We start from the raw sequence: 26054 nt of genomic DNA, 5'->3' as shown, positions 1-26054 counted from the left end.
GTCCTACTCAGAGTAGACCCACTGAACTTCATGCACCCAAGTTGGTTATGTCTATCAACAGTCTACTCTGAGTAGAACTAGCACTGAATACCACCCAATGAATACACTGGAAGCCAGAGACTGACGTCCACAATAGACAAATCTTAGTGGACTTATTTATACCACTGTGAAGACCTCAGGTTAACAGTCTTTATACATAAAACAAACTCTTTACTGTACAAATTTCTTAGCCATATGACCATCTTGAGAGCCAGTGTGGTGTAGTGGTTAAGGTGTTGGACTACGACCTGGAAGACCAGGGTTCAAATCCCCACACAGCCATGAAGCTCATTGGGTGACCTTGGGTCAGTCACTGCCTCTCAGCCTCAGAGGAAGGCAAAGGTAAACCACCTCTGAATACCGCTTACCATGAAAACCCTATTCATAGGGTTGCCATAAGTCGGAATCAACTTGAAGGCAGTCCATTTTTCCATGACCATCTCCCTTGACCAACGCACTATCCACTGGCCAACACTCATCAGAAAAATCAATCTGTGTGCACTCTACTGTACACAGACAGGTCAAAACTGCATTAATTTGTTAATCACAGTGCATTCAGAAAACCTTTTAAGAGCGTCTGCATTTTAGCAACATAATTCTGACTTCACATGAATCATGTGCAATACAGCCTCAATATAGTAAATATGCTCAATACAACCTAGAGATGATTCAAACATTCTAATAACCATGATGCTAGTTTGCTTATAGCCAAATCTCTTGGATGCTTCGTATTTGTGTTTTAATAATAATAATAATAATTTAATTTATGTGTCGCCTATCTGGCCTGTGGCCACTCTAGGTGACGTACATCTCGGTTACAATAAAATACATCATAATAATACAATACAAACGATAAAAACTATGAACAATGACAGTTCAGAGTAATGGGCAATTTGTCATAGAGATTAACCCTCCCCGGAAGTCCCGAAGGCCTGTCTGAAAAGCCAGGTCTTCAAGGCCTGGCGGAATATATTCAGGGATGGGGCATGCCGAAGATCATACGGGAGGGAGTTCCAGAGAGTGGGGGCCACCACTGAGAATGCCCTCTCTCTAGTCCCCACCAACCTAGCTGTTTTAGTTGGCGGGATTGAGAGAAGGCCCTGTGTGGCTGATCTTGTCGGGCGGCATAATTGGTGGCGTTGGAGGCGCTCCATCAGATAAACTGGGCCGAGACCGTGTAGGGATTTAAAGGTTAATACCAACACCTTGAATTGGGCCCGGAAAACAACTGGAAGCCAGTGCAGGTCGAATAGCACTGGGGTGATATGCTCCCGGCGGCGACAGTTTGTAAGTAGTCAAGCCACCGCATTTTGTATAAGTTGTAATTTCCGGACCGTTTTCAAGGGTAGCCCCACGTAGAGCGCATTACAGTAATCCAAACGAGAGGTGACCAGGGCATGTACCACCAATGGGAGCTGATGAACAGGAAGGTATGGTTGCAGTCTACGTATGAGGTGTAATTGATACCAAGCTGCCCGACTCACTGCCGAGATCTGAGCCTCCATGGACAGCCTGGAATCAAGAACAACCCCAAGGCTGCGGACCTGGTCCTTTAGGGGCAATCTTACCCCATCGAACATCAAGTCAATATCTCCCAACCTTCCTCTGTCCCCCACGAGTAGCACCTCGGTCTTACCGGGATTCAGCTTCAACCTGTTCCTTCCCATCCATCCACTCACGGATTCCAGGCACTTGGACATGGTCTCCACAGCCAACTCTGGTGAGGATTTAAACGAGAGATAGAGCTGAGTGTCATCCGCATATTGGTGACACTGCAGCCCAAATCTCCTAATGATTGTCCCCAGCGGCTTCATATAGATATTAAATAGCATGGGAGAGAGGATAGAACCCTGTGGCACACCACAATTGAGAGGCCAAGGGTCTGAAACCTCTTCCCCCAATGCTACCTGTTGATGCCTATCGGAGAGAAAGGAACGGAACCACTGCAGTACAGTGCCTCCTATTCCCAACCCCTCCAGGCGATATAAAAGGATACTGTGGTCAACAGTATCAAAAGCCGCTGAGAGATCGAGGAGGACAAGAAAGGTGAATTCTCCCCTATCTAATGCCCTCCTCATATCATCCACCAGAGCGACCAAGGCTGTTTCAGTTCCATGTCCAGTCCTGAAACCCGATTGGTATGGATCCAAATAATCCGTTTCATCCAAGTGTGTCGACAGCTGATTAGCCACCACTCACTCAATGACCTTGCCCAAGAATGGTAAATTTATTTATTTATTTGTTAAACTTATATACCGCCCGGCTAGCAATAGCTCTCTGGGCGGTGAACATAGGAAATACAATAAATCACAATATGATACAATAAAACAAAAGACAGTCTAAAAACAATTACAGCAAGATTTTAAAATTAAATTAACATTAAATTAAAATGCTTCAGAGAAGAGGAAGGTTTAACTTGGCGCCGAAAAGAAAACAGTGTCGGCATCAAGCACACTTCCTCGGGGAGACTGTTCCATAGTTCGGGGGCCACCACTGAGAAGGCCCTAGATCTTGTCACCACCCTCCGGGCCTCTCTATGAGTTGGAACCCGGAGGAGGGCCTTCGTAGTAGAACGTAGTGTATGGGCCGGTTCATATCGGGAGAGGCGTTCCAACAGGTATTGTGGTCCCGCACCATATAAGGCTTTATAGGTTAATACCAACACTTTGAATCTAGCCCGGAAGCATACTGGCAGCCAGTGCAAGCGGGCCAGAACAGGTGTTATATGCTCGGACCGCTTGGTTCTTGTTAGCAGTCTGGCTGCCGCATTTTGCACTAGCTGTAGCTTCCGAACTGTCTTCAGAGGTAGCCCTACGTAGAGCGCATTGCAGTAATCCAAACGCGGGGTTACCAGAGCATGTACCACTGATGAAAGGTCCTCTTTACTCAAATAGGGACGTAGCTGGGCTACCAACCGTAGTTTTAGTTCTTGTAATTTACCTTTGAAAGTTTCTTCAAAACAAAACCACAAACTTGCATCTTTTTAAAATGTCATTTTAACTTAATTAGCTTTGTAATCAGGAACTCATCTGGTTGACTGAGATGAGTAAAAACAGCATCTAGGTCAAAGATAGGGAACTTTAAGCCCATGGGCTAAATGCAGCCCTTCAGCATTCCCTGTTGAGTCCTTGTGATGTTCACCAGGCCACATGTTGCAAGTCATCCTAAAGAACTTCTGCCTGCCTGGAATGTATTCTTGAACTGTGGCAATGCCTCTTGCTTGCCTGGATGGAAGATGGCGCCTCCTTCCCTATAAACCTCCTCTGGTGTTGAGATCAGCAGAAGAGTCCCTCTTGGTAGTTTCACTGTCCTCAAAAGTTCCGAGGGGTGTGCTAGGGAGAACATTCTCTGTGGCAGCCCCTAAGTTGTAGGATTCCCTCCCTGCAGAGATGCATCTGGCACCTTCAACTTTCATACGCTGACGATGCACCTCTTCACCCTGGCTTTTGACACTTGAGATGTGTATTTTATATTTTTAAGACCTCCTCTAGTTTTGGATGTAAATTTGTTTTCAACGGTGCTTAGTAACCACAGGGTTTAGTGTACTCTTTCCAGTTTGCCTGTGTCAGCAAAAGCGGTTTTGCGTCCATACAGCAACCCAAAGTGAAAATTGGTGAAACTGATGCAGATTCCAGTCTCTGGAATCAGAGGACAGCCAAATGGCAGCTCCTGCTCAGCTATCCCACCAAACGTATGCCTTCCAGAAGGAAATCAAAAGAGGCAGCTTCAGCATCAGTGCAAACAGTGCAGAGAAAAGCTCTGCAGAAATGCTTTGGCATTCACGATAATCCCCTGTAGGCAAGAAGACAAGGAAGCTGTGGTCCAGAAGTACCACATCATTTTTAAAATAAAAAAATGTATTTTATACTGTTGTGATCTGCCCTGGGACCTGTCGGTAAAAGGCAGGTCACTTTTCAAAAAACTGACTTTGGCATGGCTGGAATGTAACATACTTGGTCCACCGTCTTTTGCCTCTGGCCCTTCCTCCCACTAGCATACGGTCCCTACAATAATGCCGCTGAATGGCCCCATAGCCAGGGACCCCAAAAGTCTGCTCACTCAAGGCTTTCCCTGAAGGTGCATTTTTCATGATCACAATCACCCTATAATTACTTATATGACGGGGTTCCCAGATGTTTTTCCCCATGGACCACTGAAAATTGCTGAAGATCTTGGCAGATCACATAATAAGTTTTCTGTCCATTGCAGCAACTGTAATGCACTGCGCAAGATGTTGTATGATGTTAATTTTAAGGATTAAATGGAACTGCTCTGATTTTCTAGTAGTAACTTTGTTTTAATTTGTTATATTTTTTGTATGGTTGTACTGGTTATATCCAGAGCTTGGAAAAGTTACTTTTTTGAACTACAACTTCCATCAGCCCCAGCCAGCGCATGCTGACTGGGGCTGATGGGAGTTGTAGTTCAAAAAAGTAACTTTTCAAAACTCTGGTTATATCTATTGTTTACCGCTCTGAATTTGGATTTTTCCGAACTAGAGCGGGATATAAATCTGCAAATAAATAAATAAATTGTATTTTTATTGATTCTGTTTTTTATATTGCATGACAATTTTAATTCTATGGATGAATATTAAATGTGATGGATGTGCCTGCTGTGTTAAACAAAATTCTTTGATGTTTGGTGTGATGCTAGTCAACTGGAATCTCAGATTCAGCATCCTTTCGGCTTCTGTACGTGAACTTGAGATGTGCTGAAAACCCAGGCTGGTTAAGACTTTTACAGTAAAATCCTCTTGAAAAGTCCACAAAGCATGTCAGATAAGCTGTTACCTGTCCCTAATTCATGGCAATCCTTTCAATAAAATTTATCTAACTGGCTTCTTAACATAGTTCCATTTGTTCCCCCACTATAATTATAATTTGACATTAAAATACCCTTAAATGGCCCTCAAGTTCAAAACACTAGTGCCATGAGCATATGGAACAGAAATGGGAGGAATTTACTGGAAATTAGGTAGGTGGCTGGGTGGATTTGATTGCAAAAAGCAAGTCATCTGATCGAGAGGTGGGAAAGGGCTGAAAAGGCTGTACTCAGACTATTCCAAAGATATGATCTGATATCTAGAAAAATCAGGGCCGGCCCCAGGCATGCCAGGGCCCTCGGGCACAAGCCTGCCCCGGACCACAGCGCTCCCCTTCCACAATCCACGGCAGGATCACTGCTATGTATTACAGGGCGGGAGCTTCGGAGCCCCTGCCATTCCCTCATTCAACCTACCTTTCTTGGCTGTGTTGTGTGGCTGGGTGCGCAAGGTACCCTTAACCAAAATGGAGGCTGAGGTTTCCCTAAGGGGCTGAAGCCTCTGCCGCCATCTTGGCTGATGGCAGGGATGTGCGTGCTTAGAAAGGTAGGTTGAGTGGGGGCTCTGAAGCTCACACCCTGTGAGACATTGTAGTGATCCTGCTGCAAATCACGGAAGGGGAGCAGAGGGGCCCCTGTAGCCCCAGCAGCCCTCAGCCAGGGCCCCACCTGGCCACCCTTTGGAGCCAGCACTGAGAAAATCTTTCTCCTTTGCCCTTTCCCTTCCAAACATTATCCCAATTTTGTGTTTCTCCAGAAACCTGATCATGCAGCTGATCCCTTGCATATTTACTCAGATATAAGCCTCCCCAAGATCAGTGGTAGATACACATAGGACTGCAGCCTTAGAAGCTTAGTCTCATGCATCTTTACTCAAAAAAAAGTCTGTGTTCATATGGTGCATACTTGCAAGTAAGGATCATGGTCTGCAATCTGGAAATCTATATTGGTTTACTCCTCCTTACCTGGTGTCTTTCAATGATACCACTCATATGACCGAGCTGTTGAGGAGGAAAGGAGACTTATGCTTTGGGGGGCATTAAAGGGGCTATTAAACAGGAAAGGAAGCATGGAGAGTATAAGAGGGGAAGGACAGCAGCTGCAGTAAGAAATTGAGAGCACTGTTTTGTCAAGCTCATGCTTCTGTTACTGACTCTGTTCCTGGACAGACCCTTCGCATGCACAAACCGCCAAAGAGAAAAAATGTGGGAATGGCCACCAGACTAGACCTCAATCCTTACAAGGGCTAGTGCAGCTAGGGCTGGGTAAAAGAGACACTATCTCCTCCTACACATATACCTGGTGAAGAGCAGCGCAGGGGCCCAATCCTGTGAGGTATCACTTCACAAGAGCCTTCCCTGTAGGGATGGCTCTTGAGAAGCAGCACCCTGCAGCCAGTGTGGAGGCTTTGGTCCTGAGACCTGCTGCTTTTTAAGAGCCTTCCCTGTAGGACTCTGGACAAGCAACATCCAGGGATGTAAAGCCCCCTTGCACTTGGTTGGAGGGAGTATCTTTGCAGGCAGCCTGCTGGAGCTTCTCCTCTCATATGATCACTTGTTTTATAGGGGTTTAAAATTCACATTAATGCAATCAGAAAGGGGAAACGAGAAGAGGCTTCCATTCATCTCCCCCCCCAAAAGCCCCTCATGTGAGCCCTGATTAAACATGCAATCAGAAGAGGAAAAGAGAGGCTGCATGAAGGCACTTGCAAAGGAGCATAAGCCTTCCTGCTCAAGTCCCGCCCCCTGACAATCCTGGATCACAGAATCAACAGTTCAAGGCGAAGGCTAAGAGATAATGAAGAGCAGCTGCAGCAGCCGCTGCTGCTCTGCAAAGACATGCCACAGACCGCTAGCGTGAAGCTTATAAACCACCGATGGTCTAGGGACCACAGTTGGGGAACTTCCGACTTAAGTGATCCTGGAAAAAACAGCCTCTATAGCAACATGATCCTTTAAGTTCCTATTAGAATTCTGTATTATGGGTTAGACTTAGCATCTACCCCTTGGACTTTGCTTTCCTTTCCTTTTCAGTTTCATTTGTGTTTTCTACCCAACCAGAAATAACGAAACGAACCATGTTTCTTTGCCTGCACTAAGTAGTAAGAGTTTGTTTATTCTGCAGATTATAATGAGTAGAACAGAACTGGGTGCATATTGATACAGGGTGAACTAAAGAGATAGTTTTAAAGTGCTCTGACAAGATATCTACCCTAAGGTACCCTTTACTCTTTTAAATCACTCAATATATTCACAATCATAGTGGCATTTTTGATTGATTGATTGCATTTGTATACTGCCCCATAGCTGAAGTTCTCTGGGCAGTTTACAATATTCTTCTTTTGCTTGAAGACTTGACGGCAAAATACTCAAATGACAAAACAGCCCTAGAGGAATAGAAACACTGCTGTGCACACTAGAGGTAGCTGGCTGGTTGCCTACCTAGGCCTAATTTCTGGTTTTCTCAAAATGTGCAGCTCAGCATAAGGCCATTTCTGGGTAGAAAAATCAATCCAGCAACCAGTAAAAAAAAAAGCCCTATTGCTTTCCACAATTAAGTTTCTATTGCTTAGTTAGTGCTTTATATAGCAGCCAGTTTAAAAGTTTTCCTTGAGTGATCAACAATAAAAAAAATCCAGATCAGGAACAAGATTCAAAGGAGGGGTTAATATCTTTTGGCATCCCCTTATCCACTGTATCTTTAACATCCTCTTTTCTTATGGAACAAAAAATATGCCTGTCATTAAATATCTGGTGTTCATACTAAATTTTCTATTAACTTGATTTTTACACAGTCCATTATGTGAGTTAACAAACATTCTTCATGTAGGAGAAGTGAGAGGGAAGGTCACTACCTTCCCCTGACCTGGCCCTCACATTCTCTCAGCCAGTGTGTAGGGGCAGGGCACTGGCTGATGCTATGTGCCTTCCCCCCCAAAAAATGTCCCACCTAGAAATGTGCCTCTCCCCCCCCCAAAACAATTCCCCACTTAGAAGTGTGGCTGCCCCACCTAACATGGAAGGCTGGTTACAGGGCTGCCCTGAATAAGATTCCCTACCACTGATCTAGGTGTCCTGATGGGATCCAACTGCAGCTGCATGCAAGCTCCTACTCCTTTGGTAGCACAAACGGCTGCAGCATCTGTTCACTTATGCCTCAGTCATGGGGGGGGGGAAGTACATCCAAAGTGAGAGCAGCCCTAACTTGCTGTCACATGCTGCAATGAGGGGAACACAGTGTATGCTATGAATACTGTTTCTGCAGGGTCTCATCTCTCAGTCTCTCCCATAACAGACACTACACAGCCTGGCAGCATTGATATACAACTCTGATGTTTCCCAGAAGCACACAACAGCTGCTGCAGAAGCTCTCTCTGCTGGCACAAAGAATGGGAGAGCTCATACACAGCAGGCAAGGGTGTACAGTTTGTTCAAGTGAACAGAAGTCAACAATATTTAGTTTTAAGGCTAACTTATGGGTAAGGGGGTCTCAAACTTTGCCTCGCAAGTGCCCATGTCAGAAGGAAATGTGAACTACTTCAAATGTGCCTATGAAGAACATGAAGCCACAAAGGGCCACTCAGGCACCTGTTAAAGGATAGTTTGGAGACAGGATGAGTGGGACAGGAACGCACATGGTTCAGGTAGGAATCCTAAGCACTCCTATTTCTCCTTAAGGTGGTATGGTTCAGATACTGGAACACATGTAAAAGTATTAAATCACTCATCACAAAAAATAACCATACAAGTGATCCAACGAAGTGACCTTCACATAACAGAACAATTGAAAATAAGTTATATTTGCAGGTCTCGTCAGCAATTGTTAAGTACAGTGTCAGGAATGCCACCATATAGTAATCCAACACCACATTGATTTCTCTTTCTCATTGGGCCCTATTATTATAGCAGTATGGTGAAACTAACTGAACTAAATGTCTACCACAAATACTTTCTATGGGTATGTTTTGTATATTGAGAACACACCATGAATTATCAACCAAATCCACTCATCAAGACAAGTGAAATTTAGTGTACTAGCTTATGTAGGCTTCATCCTTGTGGACCATAAGACTAAACTATATGCTACTGTCATTTTAAAGAGAATATCTTCTGCATATACCTAGTTTGAAATGATAATTGGAAAACAATCCAAATGAATCTCTTTACCACAACTGCTATTCCAGATTTTTTGCCTCCCCCAGCATCTGCAGTTATTAAATAACTGCAAATAATTCCACCAGAGTTTACCTTTTCTGAAATCACACCTTGTTGGTTTTTCTTGTCACATACTCAACTTTAATTGCTACTTGTGTCCATATGCCTGAATTGTTAAGAGCATATTTAACAGAATGCATTCCATCAGGATTACCAATTTTGTTTGATGAATCTGAAACTGCATATATTGATAGATATTTTAAGGGAGTCCAAGTAGTCACAGACCTACTACTATCTTTGATATAAAAAAAATTAGCCCACTAATAAAAAACTGAAGACATCACTAAAATTATACATGCTAAGCAGAAAAAATGCATTCTTGCTATATATAGTTTCTGAAGCCCCATTATCTCCATCAGTAAGCAAGAATGTTAAGTTGATATCTTTAAAACACGACAAACAACACTATTAAAGTACACAATTTCTTTTTAAAAAATGTCATGAAAGGCTGGCAAATATAACAGCTCTCAAAACAATTAAACTACAGTTTTAGCATTTCTGGGCAGAGTAAATACAATACACAATTACTCATTAATTTTCTGGCTGATCTACAGAAAAGGCAAATTATCCATAAAATACTGCCTGCTATTTATATTATTGAATATGAATGTAAAACTTATTTCTTCTACTTTAATTGTTTTGCTGCTATATTATTTCTAATTCTGCTGACACTTAAATAAAAATTCAATTTTTCTTCCACAGTGATGCACCAAAACTGACCAATTATTACACTTAAAACAGCATCTGACAGAAAAAGGAGCCACTACTTCATACATAATTAATTAAGACTACTAATAGTATCCTGGACTGGATAACTCTCAGAATCTCTTTTGATGATGAATAGATCAAGTTTAAAAGTCTGGGTGGATGACTGGGTGGATCCTTTTCTTTCATCTTGATTTTATATTTCAGCATTTGCTTTTGTGGATTGGCAACTGCTTTATTGCATTCCTGGGTGCAGCAGTGCAGCAGAACCTCTCGCCTCTATGCAGCTTTTTCCTTTCAGTAAAGGAGCAGAAGCTGCTGCAGTAAACTGCAGAAATGCCAGCAACACATCATGTCACTAAACAAAGGCGCTGGGATTTTGCAGCATTTCCAGCAGGGAGTCTTCATGGCTTTGCAATATTATGCATTCCATCCAAAAGCAAATCTTAACATTTCAAAATTACAATAATCCATTCTCTACAATACCTTCCACATCCTCCCCCTCCAGCCTTTGCATTGTGGGGTTGTTAGATTCAAATCAAGGCATCTCCTCTGCTGCTTTGTGTCCCTTTTTCTGGCTGCTGCTACTGTGACAGAAGGGAGGAGGAGGAGAAGGGAGGATTTCAATGGGCTCAGCTCATTCCTCTAAAGCGATGAATGTTTCATTCTTTGTTGCCCTTTATCCATCTCCTAAGATACTATTTTCTCCTTGTTTCTATGTGAAACCTTTAAAACAACCATTTTTGTGCTACAAAGGTTTCTTTTTTCTTTCGCTACCAAAGCTTGCCACCACCATATCCTCTCAATCTGTCAAAAGCATGGATCACAATCCTAGGATTCAGTTCCTAGTTTCCCTCTGTAAAAGCTAAAAAGCAGTCGCATGGAGAGAGAACCAAGCTACCTTCCCTAACAAATATCATGCAGCAGCCAGATAGGGCGCATCATCCTCACAGATACTAATGCTCAGTGCTCATTTCCGACAAGAGTACAACATTAACATTCACCTACCCCATCTCCGACGCCAACTGCACCTCCATTCAGTCTTCAACACCCAGTACCCTCCTGTATTCTCTGTCTGCGCTAGAGCCAGAGCCAATACAGCTACATTCCAGTCACGTGTGCACCGAGCCCAACCCAGCCAATGGCCCTGATCACATCAGAGAATGTAACATAGTCTTGTTTTCATCTTTTTCTCCTACCTACCCCAACTTTTTTCAATTTTCTGTCTGGTCCATCTAACAGGAGGGAAGGGAAGAGTAACTTATCAGTGAGAACAAGACAGGGCACCAATCTTTACACAGCAAAGAGGGAAAGGAGAAAGTGAATGGGGTCAGGGAGAGAACAGAAAGAAAGATGCCCAGCATCAGTTTCTCTTTTTCCCATTCAATTGAACAATTTTTCTTTGTATTGAGATTGGGTTTGCTGTCTAAAATGCTAAGCAATGAATCAAGATTAGTATTTATACGTTAACAGTAACTGATAACAGACACTTGGTTGTAATTATGGAAAGAATCAGTTCACATGATAGGAGAGAGGGCTAATGTAATTCAGATCTATTTTCTGTAACTGATCATTAAGAGACGTCTAATTCATTTCAGTTCAAACTGCAGGATCCTGCTTTAGGGTAGAGCACTGAACAAGATGACCTTCAAATCCCATTCGGACCTCTACGTCTATGTACTAGTGGTAACAGATAGAAATACACAGGGGAGGTGTTGAGCAGGAAAACTGTACATTATAAAGGTAGTTTCATTCCAAATTTCAGCTGTAGTCTAATTGCTATTATATTTTTATGAAATGTAAACACTTATACAGGATTTAACAATAAAACTTTCTATTTCCCACTTAAAGAGTTTACATTCACTATGAACTAAAGTGTTTTTTTAAATCTAACAATGTCCACATTAGCATTTTTGTTACAGGTAAGAAAATTACTAATGTTGCTTGCAGTGTTCATGCAACAACCACATCACTTGCCTCAATGCACACTGTATGCATATGCACACAGGAAAAATGAAGCTAACGTGGGTCATGACATTTGCAGCCTAAAGCTGCAATCCTAAGCACACACATAGGCAGAACTTATTTCTGAGTAAACACGCATAGGTTGCTGTGTCAGTCTTAACTAATAATTAAATATAAAATAGAAATTATGAATCTAATAGGAAGGCAGGTATTGCTGACAAATATATCTGAAATATATCCTTTCAGAGGAACAGTGATTAATGTCAACAGCATGTCTCCCTTCCTGTCTGAATAGGTGGCAGACTACTGTTACATACTGCAAAGGACAATTTAAATTTGACATACAAGTATCATGCAAGTATCTCAGATGTGTAGTTCTCTGCAATTCAGCTGGCTTAAGTAATTTGTTTTCATGTTATTATGCCTATTTACACTAACTCTCTCATCTTATCTAGTGATTAAAGTTGTCTGAGCAAAGGAAGAGTCACTATTCTAATAAAAAACGCAACATTTCCCCAAGTTTAGAAAGGAAATCTGTAGACTCATCTGTTTCCCAGAATGTTACCTCATAATATGAAAGGCAAATTTAGGAACAGATGTCTCATGACCTGCTTCCTTAGTTTCAGGCAGTTTTCACATTTACAACCTACATTTTTAGTTAATGGTAATTACTGCAAAAGTGAAAATACAACAATGCTTTTGTCTCTAGAACTAGTAATAGCAAAACTTAAACAAGTTATTAACTGTCATACTGAGCAAAGGAGAGTATGATGTCTTTCCTGCTTTTGTCTAATCCAGACCACTTGGGAAGAAGTGCAAGGGCAGCCACTGCAAATGTGTGAATGTTCTTCCTGTTTGAACCTGACACACTGACAATAAAAGAATGCCATCTGAGTGTGACCATTGAAATAAAATGGAAATATTATTTGCTTCACAGAATGAGCTACAACTTCTGATTCTTCAGTATTCCAGAGTAAACCATATGCCCCCATAACAGTTATACTTCAAGTAACGAATACATTGTTGAATACCACAAAAAAAAGTTATGCCTAAGCTGCTGGAAATGGGGAACTTTTTTTTTGTACCATGGAGCTAAACACCAAATTAGTCCAGAGTGCACGTAATTTAAAAAATCACTGCATCATTCACTTCCTCATGCTCCTAGGATCTTGATTCCCTGTTATTCCCTCCCTTGTTTGTAAGCTGTTTCCCAGTGGTTGGGGCTGAATGCTGGCTTTGAAAGGACATGAGAAATACAGTTACTACTAAGGTTTTCAGACATTCCACTATTAACCACAGTCATGCCATGACAATTCTACCAACTCCAACACCCATGGCCAGAACTTTATTTTTACAGATTCACATACTGTTTGTTCCTTCTACATACTGTGGCCCCACCATTAAGGCCCTGTGCTGTACATGTAAAGCAAGATTCAAAACATTCTGTATATCATTTTTTCCACTTATAGGACTTGTATTTCCTCTCCAGCAATTTGTGTGCTCCATTTTTTTGTAACCTGAGCAAGTCTTTTTCTCTGCCAGGAAGATGTTCAAGAAAATGTCACATAAAGAAAATATTAAGTCATTCATTCATTCTTACATTGAGAATATTACTGTATTTATAAAATATAATCAAAACTCTTCATATTTCCACAAACTGAAGACATGTTGACCAAACCTTCACTTTAAAAAGAAAAACAAATTCAAAATGTGATTAAATGGTAGAAAATGGAGTAGTAAGCAAACAGAAGCCAACAATGGATTGGCTCTATTCTTCTCATGAGTAAAGCTCTGCTCATTGGACACTCCTCTGAAGGAAGGGGAGGATTTTTGCTGATTCTTCCTTCTCCATCATTTTCTATGACCCCTGAAAAGCTGCTCTGGAGGATTGGCGGATCCTCTGAAACAGCATGGTAGCATTTGGAGCAGCAGGGAAATCAGGAAAAAAACACCCAAATAGCTGAAGCTTCTGCTGGACTGGAGATCCAATCCAATGACATACAACCCATATATTTAAAAATAAAAGAAAAACAACTGAACTTTCATAACTAATTACCAATAGACTGACTTGCTTAAAAGTGGGATATATTATCGTGAAAGAACCAAAAGTCTTATTCAGTATTTACTTAACAGAATTTGTATACTGCTGAATTATAAATAAAACCTCTAAGCAATTTCATCATGATCTTCTTTTGCATGAGGTATCTTTCCTAAATTTGCAGTGTTTCACCAAAATTATCTCTAGGAATCACATTTCCTAAAGGCACATAAGGCCAGCTCCCTGCTGAAGCTCAGCAGGGTCAGGTCTGGTCAGTTCCTGGATGGGAGACCGCCTGGGAATGATATGTAAGCTGCCTTGGGTTTCATGAAAAGACGGGGTATAAATGTAATAAATAAATGATAATAAATAAATGCTATTGGAAGATACGAATTCATTTCATTTAGTAACCTAGACTTTCTTTCAGCCAACTTGTTCTTCAAATATTAGATTACCTCCACTCTACAGTAGTTAAGCAGTTTGAGACAGAGAAGTCATCATTTTATAAGTTCACATAAATGCTACATCACTCAATTAATCCAACACACACGGAAGAATACTAAAGCCACATCAAATCAATGCATATGCTTATAGAGTGAATTGATACAAAGAATCTGAAAATAAACTCATGCATGTAGAATACTACTTCTGGACATTTAGTAGTAAGATTATTCTTCCATTAACAGAAAATAATCCATCAAAAGTTTAAATATCCATTTGTTGGATTTTTGAATAAAGATGATCAAACAATAGCCTCTTACTCATGTTTTTTAGACATGTTGTATTCGAGTATGCTGTGAATTAAATGCCATAATTTAATTGATTTTAAAACTTTATTAAAATAAAGCCACAATATCAGTCTACTTACAAGAGACTACAGAAATAAAGCTAACATTGATCTTTATTACTGTGTATGTTTATCAAGTTAATATAAAGTTACTGAGGACTTTGTGAACCAAACTAAACACTATTTAAGACCTAAAAAATCAAGACATTTTGTTTCCCAGTAAAACAGAGCAGTCTAAAGACAATCATGTACAGAAATCTACTTTTTCATGCAAATAAAGCAGTACACAAATCCATTGCTTAAAGAGGATGACAAGCACTCCTTTCCCATTCACTTCACTCTTTTCAAGTTATTGCACTTGAAACATTTTTTTTGGAAAAAGCTTCATGGACCAAGTCCAGTTCTCAAGGTCTAACAATGACATTTAATTAGTGGGCTGTCACTTGAACTTGCATCCAAACTTTTGTGAAATACTCAATTCCACACTAATTCAACATTGTACAGGTCTAACTAATAGAAAACCAATTCTTAGCATGTCCAATAAAAGCAAAGAATTAATGTTAGTATAAAGTAATTTAAACATTTATGCTTATAATCTACCCCATCATGCACAATGCATAGTCCATTTTCAAATTCAGACTGTAAACCTAAAGTAATTCCACCCAAAGTGTGTATTTGTAGAACAACCAATGCAAATCCTGGCTCTAGAAGGCAACATGGTCAGGCATCTGCTAGGGGCCCAACTTTATTGCCATTCTCACTTTGTGTAGAACACTGAAAACGGTCAAAGACAGTATGAGAAAATTTTCAGTTTGCACACTCCATCTCTTTCAGATCAAGCAGTGAAAGCAGTTCGTGCCCAAGGGTCCCCAAAATGTTGAAGTTATACTGACCAATACACTGGTTCAACATTTTAATGTGACATTCACCACAGCCAAGAGTTCCCCAAGATGTTAAATAAGAACAGTCATATAGGTAATTGTCACTTCACCACTGAGCAGTGGTAGTCTAAATGAATGGAGGGATGGGATGCACAGGTAGAAAGAAAAGAGTGGCCTATGAACCCAGTGATAGTCTAAATGGATGGAGGGGTGGAATGCAGAGAGTACTGGAGACAATTCACTTATATGTTATACTGTGGAGATCTTTTCGGTGCCACAAAACCTGTTATATTAGAGAAACGCTACATATCTTCTATCATACATGAACTTGCTGGAAAAGGAGTACAACTCACAACCTAAAGGGTTTACTCCTAGGCAAATATACACGCGACTCTCATTGTTTTGGGGATATTTTCTATCTAGCCAAATATTTTTATCCTATACTTCCAATTCTCAAGAACTTTCAAGGTGGCTATCAACTATGTATCCCAAAGAAATGCTAGATTCAACAATACAGGGTATTTTATGGTGTTATGTAGTAGCTTTGTCACCTTTGCCCCAAAAGGTCTATTATACCTACCATCCATGAAAACAAATTACAGTCCATTTAGGCTACATAATTGTTGTAATTTCTTTGTAACTTTTTTTATTGGGGAGCGATACATAAATTCAGGAAACCTAGCCTAGATAAATTATTATTGACTGTTGTTGTTATGTGCCTCCAAGTTGACTATGACTTATGGCAACCCTATGAATCAGCGACCTCCAAGAGCATCTGTCATGAACCACCCTGTTCAGATCTTGTAAGTTCAGGTCTGTGGCTTCCTTTACAGAATCAATCCATCTCTTGGTTGGCCTTCCTCTTTTTCTATACTTCCTTCTGTTTTTCCCAGCATTATTATCTTTTCTAATAAATCATGTCTTCTCATGATGTGTCCAAAGTATGATAACCTCAGTTTCATCATTTTAGCTTTTAGTGACAGTTCTGGTTTATTTTGTTCTAACACCCAATTATTTGTCTTTTTCGCAGTCCATGGTATCCGCAAAGCTCTCCTCCAACACATTTCAAATGAGTTGATTTTTCTCTTATCCACTTTTTTCACTGTCCAACTTTAACATCCATACATAGAGATCTGAAATACCATGGCCTGAATGATCCTGACTTCAAGTGTTCAGTAAATTGAATTAATTTAATTATTTCATTATATTGGAGGGGTACTGAAACCATATCAAACATTGGCATTTTGTTACTAAATGGCCATCTAGCATTATATATAGCAGTGTGCCCACACAACAAATACACAAACAGAAGAAATCACAGGTACTTTTGCTACTTTCTCCTGCAGTGTTCCATTTTTTCTACTCTCGGAGCAAGCAAATTCTTCTCCTACCCCAAGGTGGGGCCCTTCCCTTCAGTTATTCCTTCACAGGCCTCCACCTCCAGAGGATGAGATCCTCTCTTTTACGGCTGGCATTACACCCATCATGCCCTTCTTCACGTTAGCAGTTTCAGATAAGGTCTTCTACAGCTCATACTCGGAAGCAGACATGGGTGAGAATTTTGATGAAATCATAACTAGAATCAAACTCCCTGATAACTTGCAGGTCTGTTATCTTTGTGGACAGATCCTGAAATCGGTGAATTTCCGCTGTCCGTCCCCCCTCCTGGATTTTTACCACATCAAATACAAGTTAAAACTGATCAGTCTGTTTGGCTTGCTAGCTGAAATTGACTAGGAGAAGGGAAGGAGAAGTGTCCCTAATTGATCAACCTGTCTTTGCTTGCTAATTCCATCCCTCCTGGTGCCATGTGTGCAAGTGAGCATGTGCGCATGAGTGTGTGAGGTGTATTAGGCAGAGAGGGGGCACAGTGAGTGGCTGCATCACAGGTGGTGGAGGCATGTGCTCCAGGCAGCATATGGGCTAGCCAGGACCAGCAATGGAGAGGCCATCTGAGTGGGTGGGGGAGGGCAGAGGGACAGATAGACAGAAGGACAACAGAGGACTATGATGGTTGGATGGATTGACCAACGGGCAGACAAGATAGTGGAGGGAGAGCACTGAAAGCTGCTTTCCTCCTTTCCAAAAGGAAAACACCCTGTCTCTCTGTGCTAAACTGACTAGCCTTAGTCACAGAGGAGGATGAGACGAAGCCACTTTCCTGTCAAAAGATTGATACTCCCTTTCAAAATATATTAATATTGATATTTGCTGGAAGAAAAAATCACACTGGTAAAAGCAACGGCTAGCAGGCAAAGAACATTAGGTTGACGGAATGCTTTTGAAACAGCACTGACCAATAGATCCCATCCCTACTCAGAAGTGCATTAATGAGCACACATAACTCTTTAAGTTAAAGCATACAGCACACAGTACATCTAGACTATGCCATTCTGAAATGGCATTACTGAAAAGGTAGGGGAATGACGACCTCAGGAAAGTGAGGGCACCAGACAGGACAGAATGACGACCTCAGGAAAGTGCACACACACGTTGGAGTGTATTATTGGTAAAAGGCCTATAAACAATTAAGGTTCAGGAATTCTGGAAGTGTGAATCAAAACATTACCAGGACCGTTAAAGAGTGAACAATTGAGTTCCTGAATGCTGCATATTCCATTGTCTCAGACTGGAAGATGGCAGGAACAAGGACTGGAGGAGGAGGAAGAGCAAACGTTTTGGGGGGAGGAACTGGGACAGCTGGAGAAAAAATAGCACAAAGACATGCAGGAGCCAAATCAGAATATCCAGAGAGTTTTATGAAGCAAAGGAGGAACAGAAATCTCACACAATTCAGAAGGTGTGCAAGATTTCATTAAGCAATGCTGTAGTGCAAAAACTTCAAGCTGCTTCAATTTGATTTCCAGGCACTTGTGACCAATTCTGCAAAAGCTCTTTACAAATGTGAAGTATGCAAAGAGTACAAAATCAATAAAAGCAAATGAAAGCAGTGTGGATAAAATATATGGTATTACCAATGCAAGCGGAACTATACATCTCAACACAAAGCAAACTAATTATAAAATGTGATACAGGTTATGAAAGAAGAACCTGGCTGTAACTGAGTTTTTTTGCAGAGTTACATGTGTATATGTAGGACTATAACACAGGGATTGCATTTGCTTCCTACCACCACCATCCTCTTAGGTTTGGACATTATGCTAAACCACGGGATTGCAGCCGATAAAGTAATTGTGCTCAGGGAACAACTTCATAATGGAACTTCCTTTCCTTTGCTTGCAACCTCATCCCTACAATCTGCTCGGGGAGATCCCCTAAACCTTGGAAGATATGGGGAGAGGAGAAGCAGGGAAAGTTCCATAATGCAAGCAGATGACATGCCATGAACATGATGACTTTACTGGATACAACTCCATGTTTATTAAACCATGGCTAGCGGTATGAACACTGAACAGCAGTTTAACTATGATGTGTTTACTGCCAACAAGTCATAATCTGAAGCCATCATTTGGTGTTGGCTTACAAACCTTGGCTTGTTTTAACTATGGCTTGGCATTACATGTGAACCCAGAACTCTTCCAAAACCATGGTTTGTTTGATGACTTTATCCTACAGGCATGAGGCAAGAGCAGCTGGAAAACACATCAAACTTTGGAGAAACAAGCCATGGTTTGCATAACTGTCTGTGGAACAACTCTTGGTTAGCCAGTGCATTATTAAACAAACCATGATTTGGCAAGCACTGTGTGTGAACCAGGCCTCAAGATGCATCACATTTCCAGGCACACTAAAATTCTCAGCTTGTAGATGTCAAGAATACCTGATATCATAGTTACTTTTCTACCCAAAAATAAAACGTTCTGTTCTGAAACTACTCCCTTGGGATATGCTTATCTTTAATGGATTCTTTTATGAAGGGGAAGAGAAGCAGGATATCAAGAGAAAACAGGCCCAGGTGTCAGAGTATGTTAAGGGACCTTATGACCTTCACTGAACTAAGATTTCCTGACTCATTAGGAACCAAAGTCACTTGGTAAAGCTCCTTAGTAAAACTGAAGACTAATATGTACAAGATCTCTAACAAAATAAATGAGGTTTTAACTCTGTAGAAATTATCTGTTCCACATTTAAATGTTTTCAACCATTTCTATAAGAGCTAAAATCATGTAATTTTAGTTCTTTAAGATTTTAGTATTTAACAGGTTAATGCACACCACGCAACAAATTCCATATCTTCATTACACCACATATGCTGGAGTAAAGGACAACACTCTCACACAAATGAACAAAGATAGAATGGTAGAGAAAAGCACATATATCACTATCCACATATTATCTTTGCATAAGATTGTGAATAGATACACTTGTGTATAAAGTTTCATTGAAATAAAACGTACTTCCAGAGATAAATTTCAGCGGATTTCAATTGGTAAATAGGCCAAGGGTGACAATTAGGCTTCCACTATTACTAGCATTAATAAGATAACATTCAAATATTGGGTCCAGAAGAACCAGTCTACAAATTACATTCTCTACACAGGTTACTACTACATAATTCTTCATGCCCAGTTGCATTATTTAACACAAACTGCCACATGGAACATCCTAATAAGGAGAGCTTCTACAGATGCCTTCAGCAACAACTGTCTCTGGTGTGGAAACTTTTCATGTAAGTTACAAAAACGTGCATCATGCAGAAATAACAGCTCCAGTGTTGGAACCATTCATGGGAAGAATTATTCCAAAGAAAATGCAAGCAAGAGTAAAGCAATTGAGATCTACTCACCAAGAGGAAAAGTTAGATTGCTCCAGTCTCCATACAGTCTGATATCTAAGTAGACAAAACAAACAGAAAAATTAACACCACAAACACTGACTGGTTCTATAACATGAATGGGGAACCTAAGCCTCTCCAGAAGTTCCTAGGCTATAAATACCATCTCCCCCGACTACTGGCTGGTGCTGAAGGGAGCTGCAATCCAAAGTATCTGGAAGACACCAGACTGAGGAAGGCTGCCCAATATCACATGGTTAAGAGAGTAACTAGTACTCACTGTTTTTTATTACTGAAGGCTTATTCAAACATCGCTGTTTCTGGCATGACATGAAAAATGCTTCTTCTTACTGGTAGCTCCATGTAAGTGCTTGACCCTAAAAAATGACTTAGAAGTACTTAAATTGGATAAATGTTTACCATATAGACTACCTCAATTGCCGAGATAGACTCCACAAGTACACAAAGCCACCAAAAATGTACAGTGCTGCTGCAGAGGCTTTCTATGCAATTTGGGTAGCCTACATGAATGACACAACTGTAGCATACAAGTGTTAGCCCCACCCCCAATAGGAACAAAACAGCTGAGACCAAAAGTATATCTAGTCCAGCATCTTGTTTTAAGTGGCCAGCCAGATTATCTATGTGAAGCCTGCTAACAGAACCTGAGTGAAACTGCACTGTCCCCGCTTGCGTTTCCCAAGTATTCAGATCTGTGTCTACAACACAGCTATCACAGATAGTAGCTATTGATAGCCTCATTCTCCTTTTAATCTAATCTCCTTTTAAAGCCATCCAAGTTGCTGGCCATCACTATTTCATGTGGGAGCAAAATCTATAGTTTAACTATTAAAAGGGCTCCTTCTGGGAGGAAGGGCAGGATATAAATTTATTATTATTATTATTATTATAGAAGTCAAAGACATTATCAGGGAAGTATGCAAAAACACAATACCTCTAGTTAAAAAGAGAAAAAGACCTTAATGGATGACTGAAGAAACTCTTAAAATGGTTAAAGAAAGGAAAGCAAAAGCAAAAGGAGATAGTATAGAATCACGGTCAGAACCCTAAGTGCAACAATACAGCGACTAGTATGTAGGGAGAAAGAGAACTATTACAATAGTTATTGTATAGAAATAGAAGAGGACAACAAAAAGGGAGGAACAAGAGCCCTATTCCAAAAGATTAGAGAAATTAAAGGGAAATTTAAACCAAGAGTAGGGATGTTGAATAATCAACAGGGGAACACACTGAAGGAACGAGATGAAATAGAAGGCAGATGGAAGCAATACACTGAAGAACTAAAAGAGATGCAAGGATGACAGATTCATTCATGGAGGAACCGTATGATGAAGAACCAGAAATTTTGGAATGCGAGGTGAAAAGCTGCTCTTAAAATACTTGGAAGAAACAGATCACCAGGAACAGATGGCATACCAATAGAGTTGCTACAAGTTACTGAGAAAAAATTTGTCAGCAAATATGGAAAAGAAAACAATGGCCCACAGACTGTTCAATATATATCCCAGTTCCAAAGAAAGGGGATTGCAAGGAATGCAGTAATTATCAAAATATCCCATGCAACTAAAGTAATGCTCAAGATTCTACAACAGAGGCTCTTACCGTATATGGAGCGAGAAATGCCAGACGTCCAAAATGCATTTAGAAAAGGAAGTACCAGAGAGCATATCGCAAACATACATCGGATAATGGAGTGGAGCAAGGAATTTCAGAAGAAAATTACCCTGTGCTTTATAGATTACAGCAAAGCTTTTGATTGTGTAGATCATGAAAAACTATGGAATGCTTTAAAAGAAATGAGGGTGCCACAGATAGTCCTGATGTGCAACCAGTACTCTAGACAAAGGGGCTACTGTAAGGACAGAATATGGAGAAACCGATTGCTCCCCAATCAGAAAGGGTGTGAGACAGGAATGTATTTTACACCCTATTTGTTTAATCTATATGCAGAACATATCATACAGAAAGCAGGATTGGACCAAGATGGAGGTGTGAAAATTGGAGGAAGAAATATCAATAATTTAACGACACCATACTACTAGCAGAAACCAGTAATGATTTGAAACGAATGCTAATGAAAGTTAGAGGAAAGCACAAAAGCAGGACTACAGCTGAACATCCAGAAGTCTAAAGTAATGACAACAGAAGATTTATGTAACTTTAAAGTTGACAACGAGGACACTGAACATGTCAAGGATTATCAATACCTTGGCACAGTCATTAACCAAAATGGAGACAATAGTCAAGAAATGAGAAGAAGGCTAGGACTGGGGAAGGCAGCTGTGAGAAAACTAGAAAAGGTCCTCAAATGCAAAGATGTATCACTGAACACTAAAGTCAGGATCATTCAGACCATGGTATTCTCAATCTCTATGTATGGATGAGAAAGTTGGATAGTGAAAAAAGTGGATAAAAGAAAAATCAACTCATTTGAAGTGTGATGTTGGAGGAGAGTTTTGCGCATACCATGGACAGTGAAAAAGATAAATAACTGGGTGTTAGAACAAATTAAACGAGAACTATCTTTAGAAGCTAAAATGATGAAACTGAGGTTATCATACTTTGGACACAATGAGAAGACATGATTCACTAGGAAAGACAATAATGCTGGAAAAAACAGAAGGGAGTAGAAAAAGAGGTAGGCCAAACAAGAGATGGATTGATTCCATAAAGGAAGCCACAGACCTGAACTTACAAGATCTGAACAGGGTGGTTCATAACAGATGCTGTTGGAGGTCATCGATTCATAGGGTCGCCATAAATTGTAAGCAACTTGAAGGCACATAACAACAACAACTATGCAATGTGTGAAGAACTTTCTTTTATCTGTCCTGAATCTTCCAATGTTTAGCTTCACTGGATGTCCCAGAGTTTTAGAGTTATAAGAAAGGAAGAAAAGCTTTTCTCTATCAATTTCCTCCACACTATGCATAATTTTATACACCTTTTGTCATGTTTCATCTTACACACCTTTTCTCTAAAATAAAAAACCAGAAATGGTGCAACGTTTCCTCATAGGGAAGTTGGTCCATCCCCTTTATCATTTTGCTGGCCCTTTTCTGATCCTTTTTGAGCTCTATGGTATCCTTTTTGAAGTCAGGCAACCAAGTGTGGTCTCCTGTGGATTTGCACAATGGCATTAAGATATTGGCAGTTTTATTTTTAATCCTTTCACTAATGATCCCCAACATGGAATTCACCATATTCATGATGCTATCTAGCACAACCCCAAGGCCTCATTCCTGGTCAGTGATTGTCAGTTCTGACATCCCTTTGAGTTTACGTGAAATTAGCATTTTTTGTCCCAGTGCACATCACTGTACACTTGCTTACAATGAATTGCATTTACCATTTTACTGCCCATTCACACAGTTTGGAGAGAGACTCCATAATGTAGACACATTTTTCACCCGTTCCTTTCGGGGGCTGCAACATTTGTATTACACCGAACTCAAAGAATCACTATTTCATTATAATTACATATGGATTTAACATGGCAGATGAATTAAATTCTTTAGGATAGGAATGCTAACTTCAGTGACCAAGCTGCACAGAGCTACAATACCAATGATTGTTGCAAATTTGTTATTGTCACAATCTGAGCTACTACATTCAAAACTTCATCCAAGTATACTGCTCTGATTTCCACAACTTCTGCCAATAGTACATACAGTTAGAGGAAATCTGAGGTGTTTGAGACTCATCTGCTTGTTACAACCTACTCTCAATAAATGTCTCCATGCAGTTTTTCTCCTTTGTGATCCATTGTTGCTTACAGTGGAGACCTAAACCCTCAATGATAACTCCATCCACAAAAAAAAGAACGGATGTAGCAGAAGGCCTATCCTGTTTCCTACAGTGACCAACCGGATACCTATGGGAAGTTCACAAACAGGACATGAGACCCCCTACCTCAAAGTGGAGGACCCCAATCCACCAACTCCTCAAGAAAACGCAAGTCCATGGGCCACAGATTGTTACCAAAGTCGGTCTCACCAAACAATAAGCTCTCGAAAACTAGGAAGGGGCAGAATTCCCAGCCTGGCAGACAATGGGGCAATGGTGTCGGCTACCCCGTAGAGATGGGAGGTTCTGGAAGACGGAACGCCCCTTAAAAGCCTAAATCTCTGACCCTCTTTGGCTGGCAATTGAATAGCAAAGGCTGCCTATAGCTCAGCCTAGGAAAAGGAGAAAGGCACCAAAAAAGGCAGCGGTCTACCGTCGCTGCCACCGTGCCCGCGGAAGAGGTGCGTGCCCGTCTACAGACTGACGCCGGTCTCGAAGCCGCAGCAGCACACTTACCTGCCCGCCTTTTCACTTTCCACCCCCAGCAGCGCCGCAGCCGCCGCACCTTCCCGGACTCTGTCGCTACCTCCGTCGCGGCCGGTGCTCGGGGGACTTGGCCCCACCACGAAACAGGGAGGCAACCGCCCACACATGCGGGGCGCGGGGAAGGCCCTGAGGGACACGATCCCCCCTTTACAGGCAGCAGCAACAGACGAGACGGGAGCTGGTCCCCCTCGTCCCGTCGCTCCGATTCCTCATTCCGAGCTGGGACGGAGATGAAGAACCCCCGCGCTCCTCAGTTCCACTTTTGCTTCAGTTGGTACCAGCCCGCCTGCGGCCTTTGCCCTCGACACACTTGTACCTGCTACCGTCACCGCCCCCCTTCCCTTACTCCGACTTCCCGACCAGCCTCCCCACCGCCATCTTGCTTGGGGAGACTACTTTCAGACGCATGCGCAGCGAAAGGAATCCCGACGCCACTAGAGCCCATGCAGTTTTTGAGGTAGACCTAACTAGAACGCGAGAGAAGAAAAAAACCCGACGCGCCTGCGCTGAAGAAGGTGGCGTTCGCTTTTCATACTCTTTCACACCTGCTGAGAGAGAGCAGCTGGGAAAGGGGCGGGGCTTGGGTGTATCCGTGGGTTGACAATGAAGGAGGCGAGGACCAGTCTGGAGTTAGGCTTGAAATATGCACAGATTGTCAAGGCTCTCCTGCAGAATTTGAGAGGGCGAAGACATAGGGAACACCACGTGGGAGCGGCGGTAAAACTGAAATTGCAGTATAGTATTTCAGCCACACACACATAAAGTTTCAAATGGAGTTTTCAGAATAAAGCTGCGGAGTTGGAATTCATATGCAGATATGGCACTATCGAAATTAGTCTGAATTTAGATTGTTAGCCTACACAAAGTAATTTTATCTCGTTTACGTACACGCTATCAGCTAACTTGTGTAATTGGGAGCGGCTCATTCGTCGCCCTGGTTGGATATTTTATCTTTTCTCTGAACCTTGTGTGCACTGACTACATAGCAATTGGACATACCAGGGATGTAGTCAGCCAGAGTCCTAGGGAGTCTTAGACCCTTCACTTTTTGGAGAGCAGGATCCCAATTTCTCCAGCAACCTTTCCTGCTGATTGGATGCAATCAGAGTGAAAGGAAGCAAGATACTGCCGAAGCCCTGGTCAATCTCTGGAATACAGAGGTGACCCGGCGGTAGACACTATTGCTCCAAAGTGCCCTCTCCCACCAAGGAAGGCCTATAATACACCTTGGTTTACTCAAACCTGATTTTATGCTTTCTACGTTAAATTTTACCTGTGTAGTCCCTTTAGTACCACTCCCTATATATATATGTATATGTGTGTGTATATATAATATATATTGTATTTTATGTATTTTAATTTATTTTAATGTTTTTTGTGATTTTACTGTTTACAATTTTATTATGTACGTGTTTGATTTTATTTTTGTAAGCTGCCCTGAGTGCCCTATTACAGGGTAGAAGGGCGGGATAGAAATATTTTAAAATAAATAAATAAAATAAAATAAGTTAGC

At 41.2% G+C, this 26054-nt stretch overlaps 1 protein-coding gene across 2 annotated transcripts in view; it reads right to left on the bottom strand.

The window, feature by feature from the left end:
- APC (APC regulator of WNT signaling pathway) overlaps positions 1 to 25027 on the bottom strand; it is an 87534-nt gene extending 62507 nt beyond the window's left edge. The window contains exons 1-2 of one of the 2 annotated variants that reach the window (XM_061624054.1): positions 24512 to 25027; positions 20201 to 20245 (exon numbers count right to left, since the gene is read on the bottom strand). The gene's annotated coding sequence lies outside the window, so the exon portion shown is untranslated. The remainder of the gene's footprint in view (positions 1 to 20200; positions 20246 to 24511) is intronic. The other variant, XM_061624072.1, reaches the window with a different exon arrangement.
- Positions 25028 to 26054: the final 1027 nt, after the last annotated feature.

The sequence above is a fragment of the Rhineura floridana genome, chromosome 1 (assembly GCF_030035675.1).
Source record: "Rhineura floridana isolate rRhiFlo1 chromosome 1, rRhiFlo1.hap2, whole genome shotgun sequence".
In the NCBI taxonomy this organism is placed as follows: Eukaryota; Metazoa; Chordata; class Lepidosauria; order Squamata; family Rhineuridae; genus Rhineura; species Rhineura floridana.
Note: the sequence above shows the minus strand (reverse complement) of the source record. Positions and strands in the feature narration are given on the sequence as shown.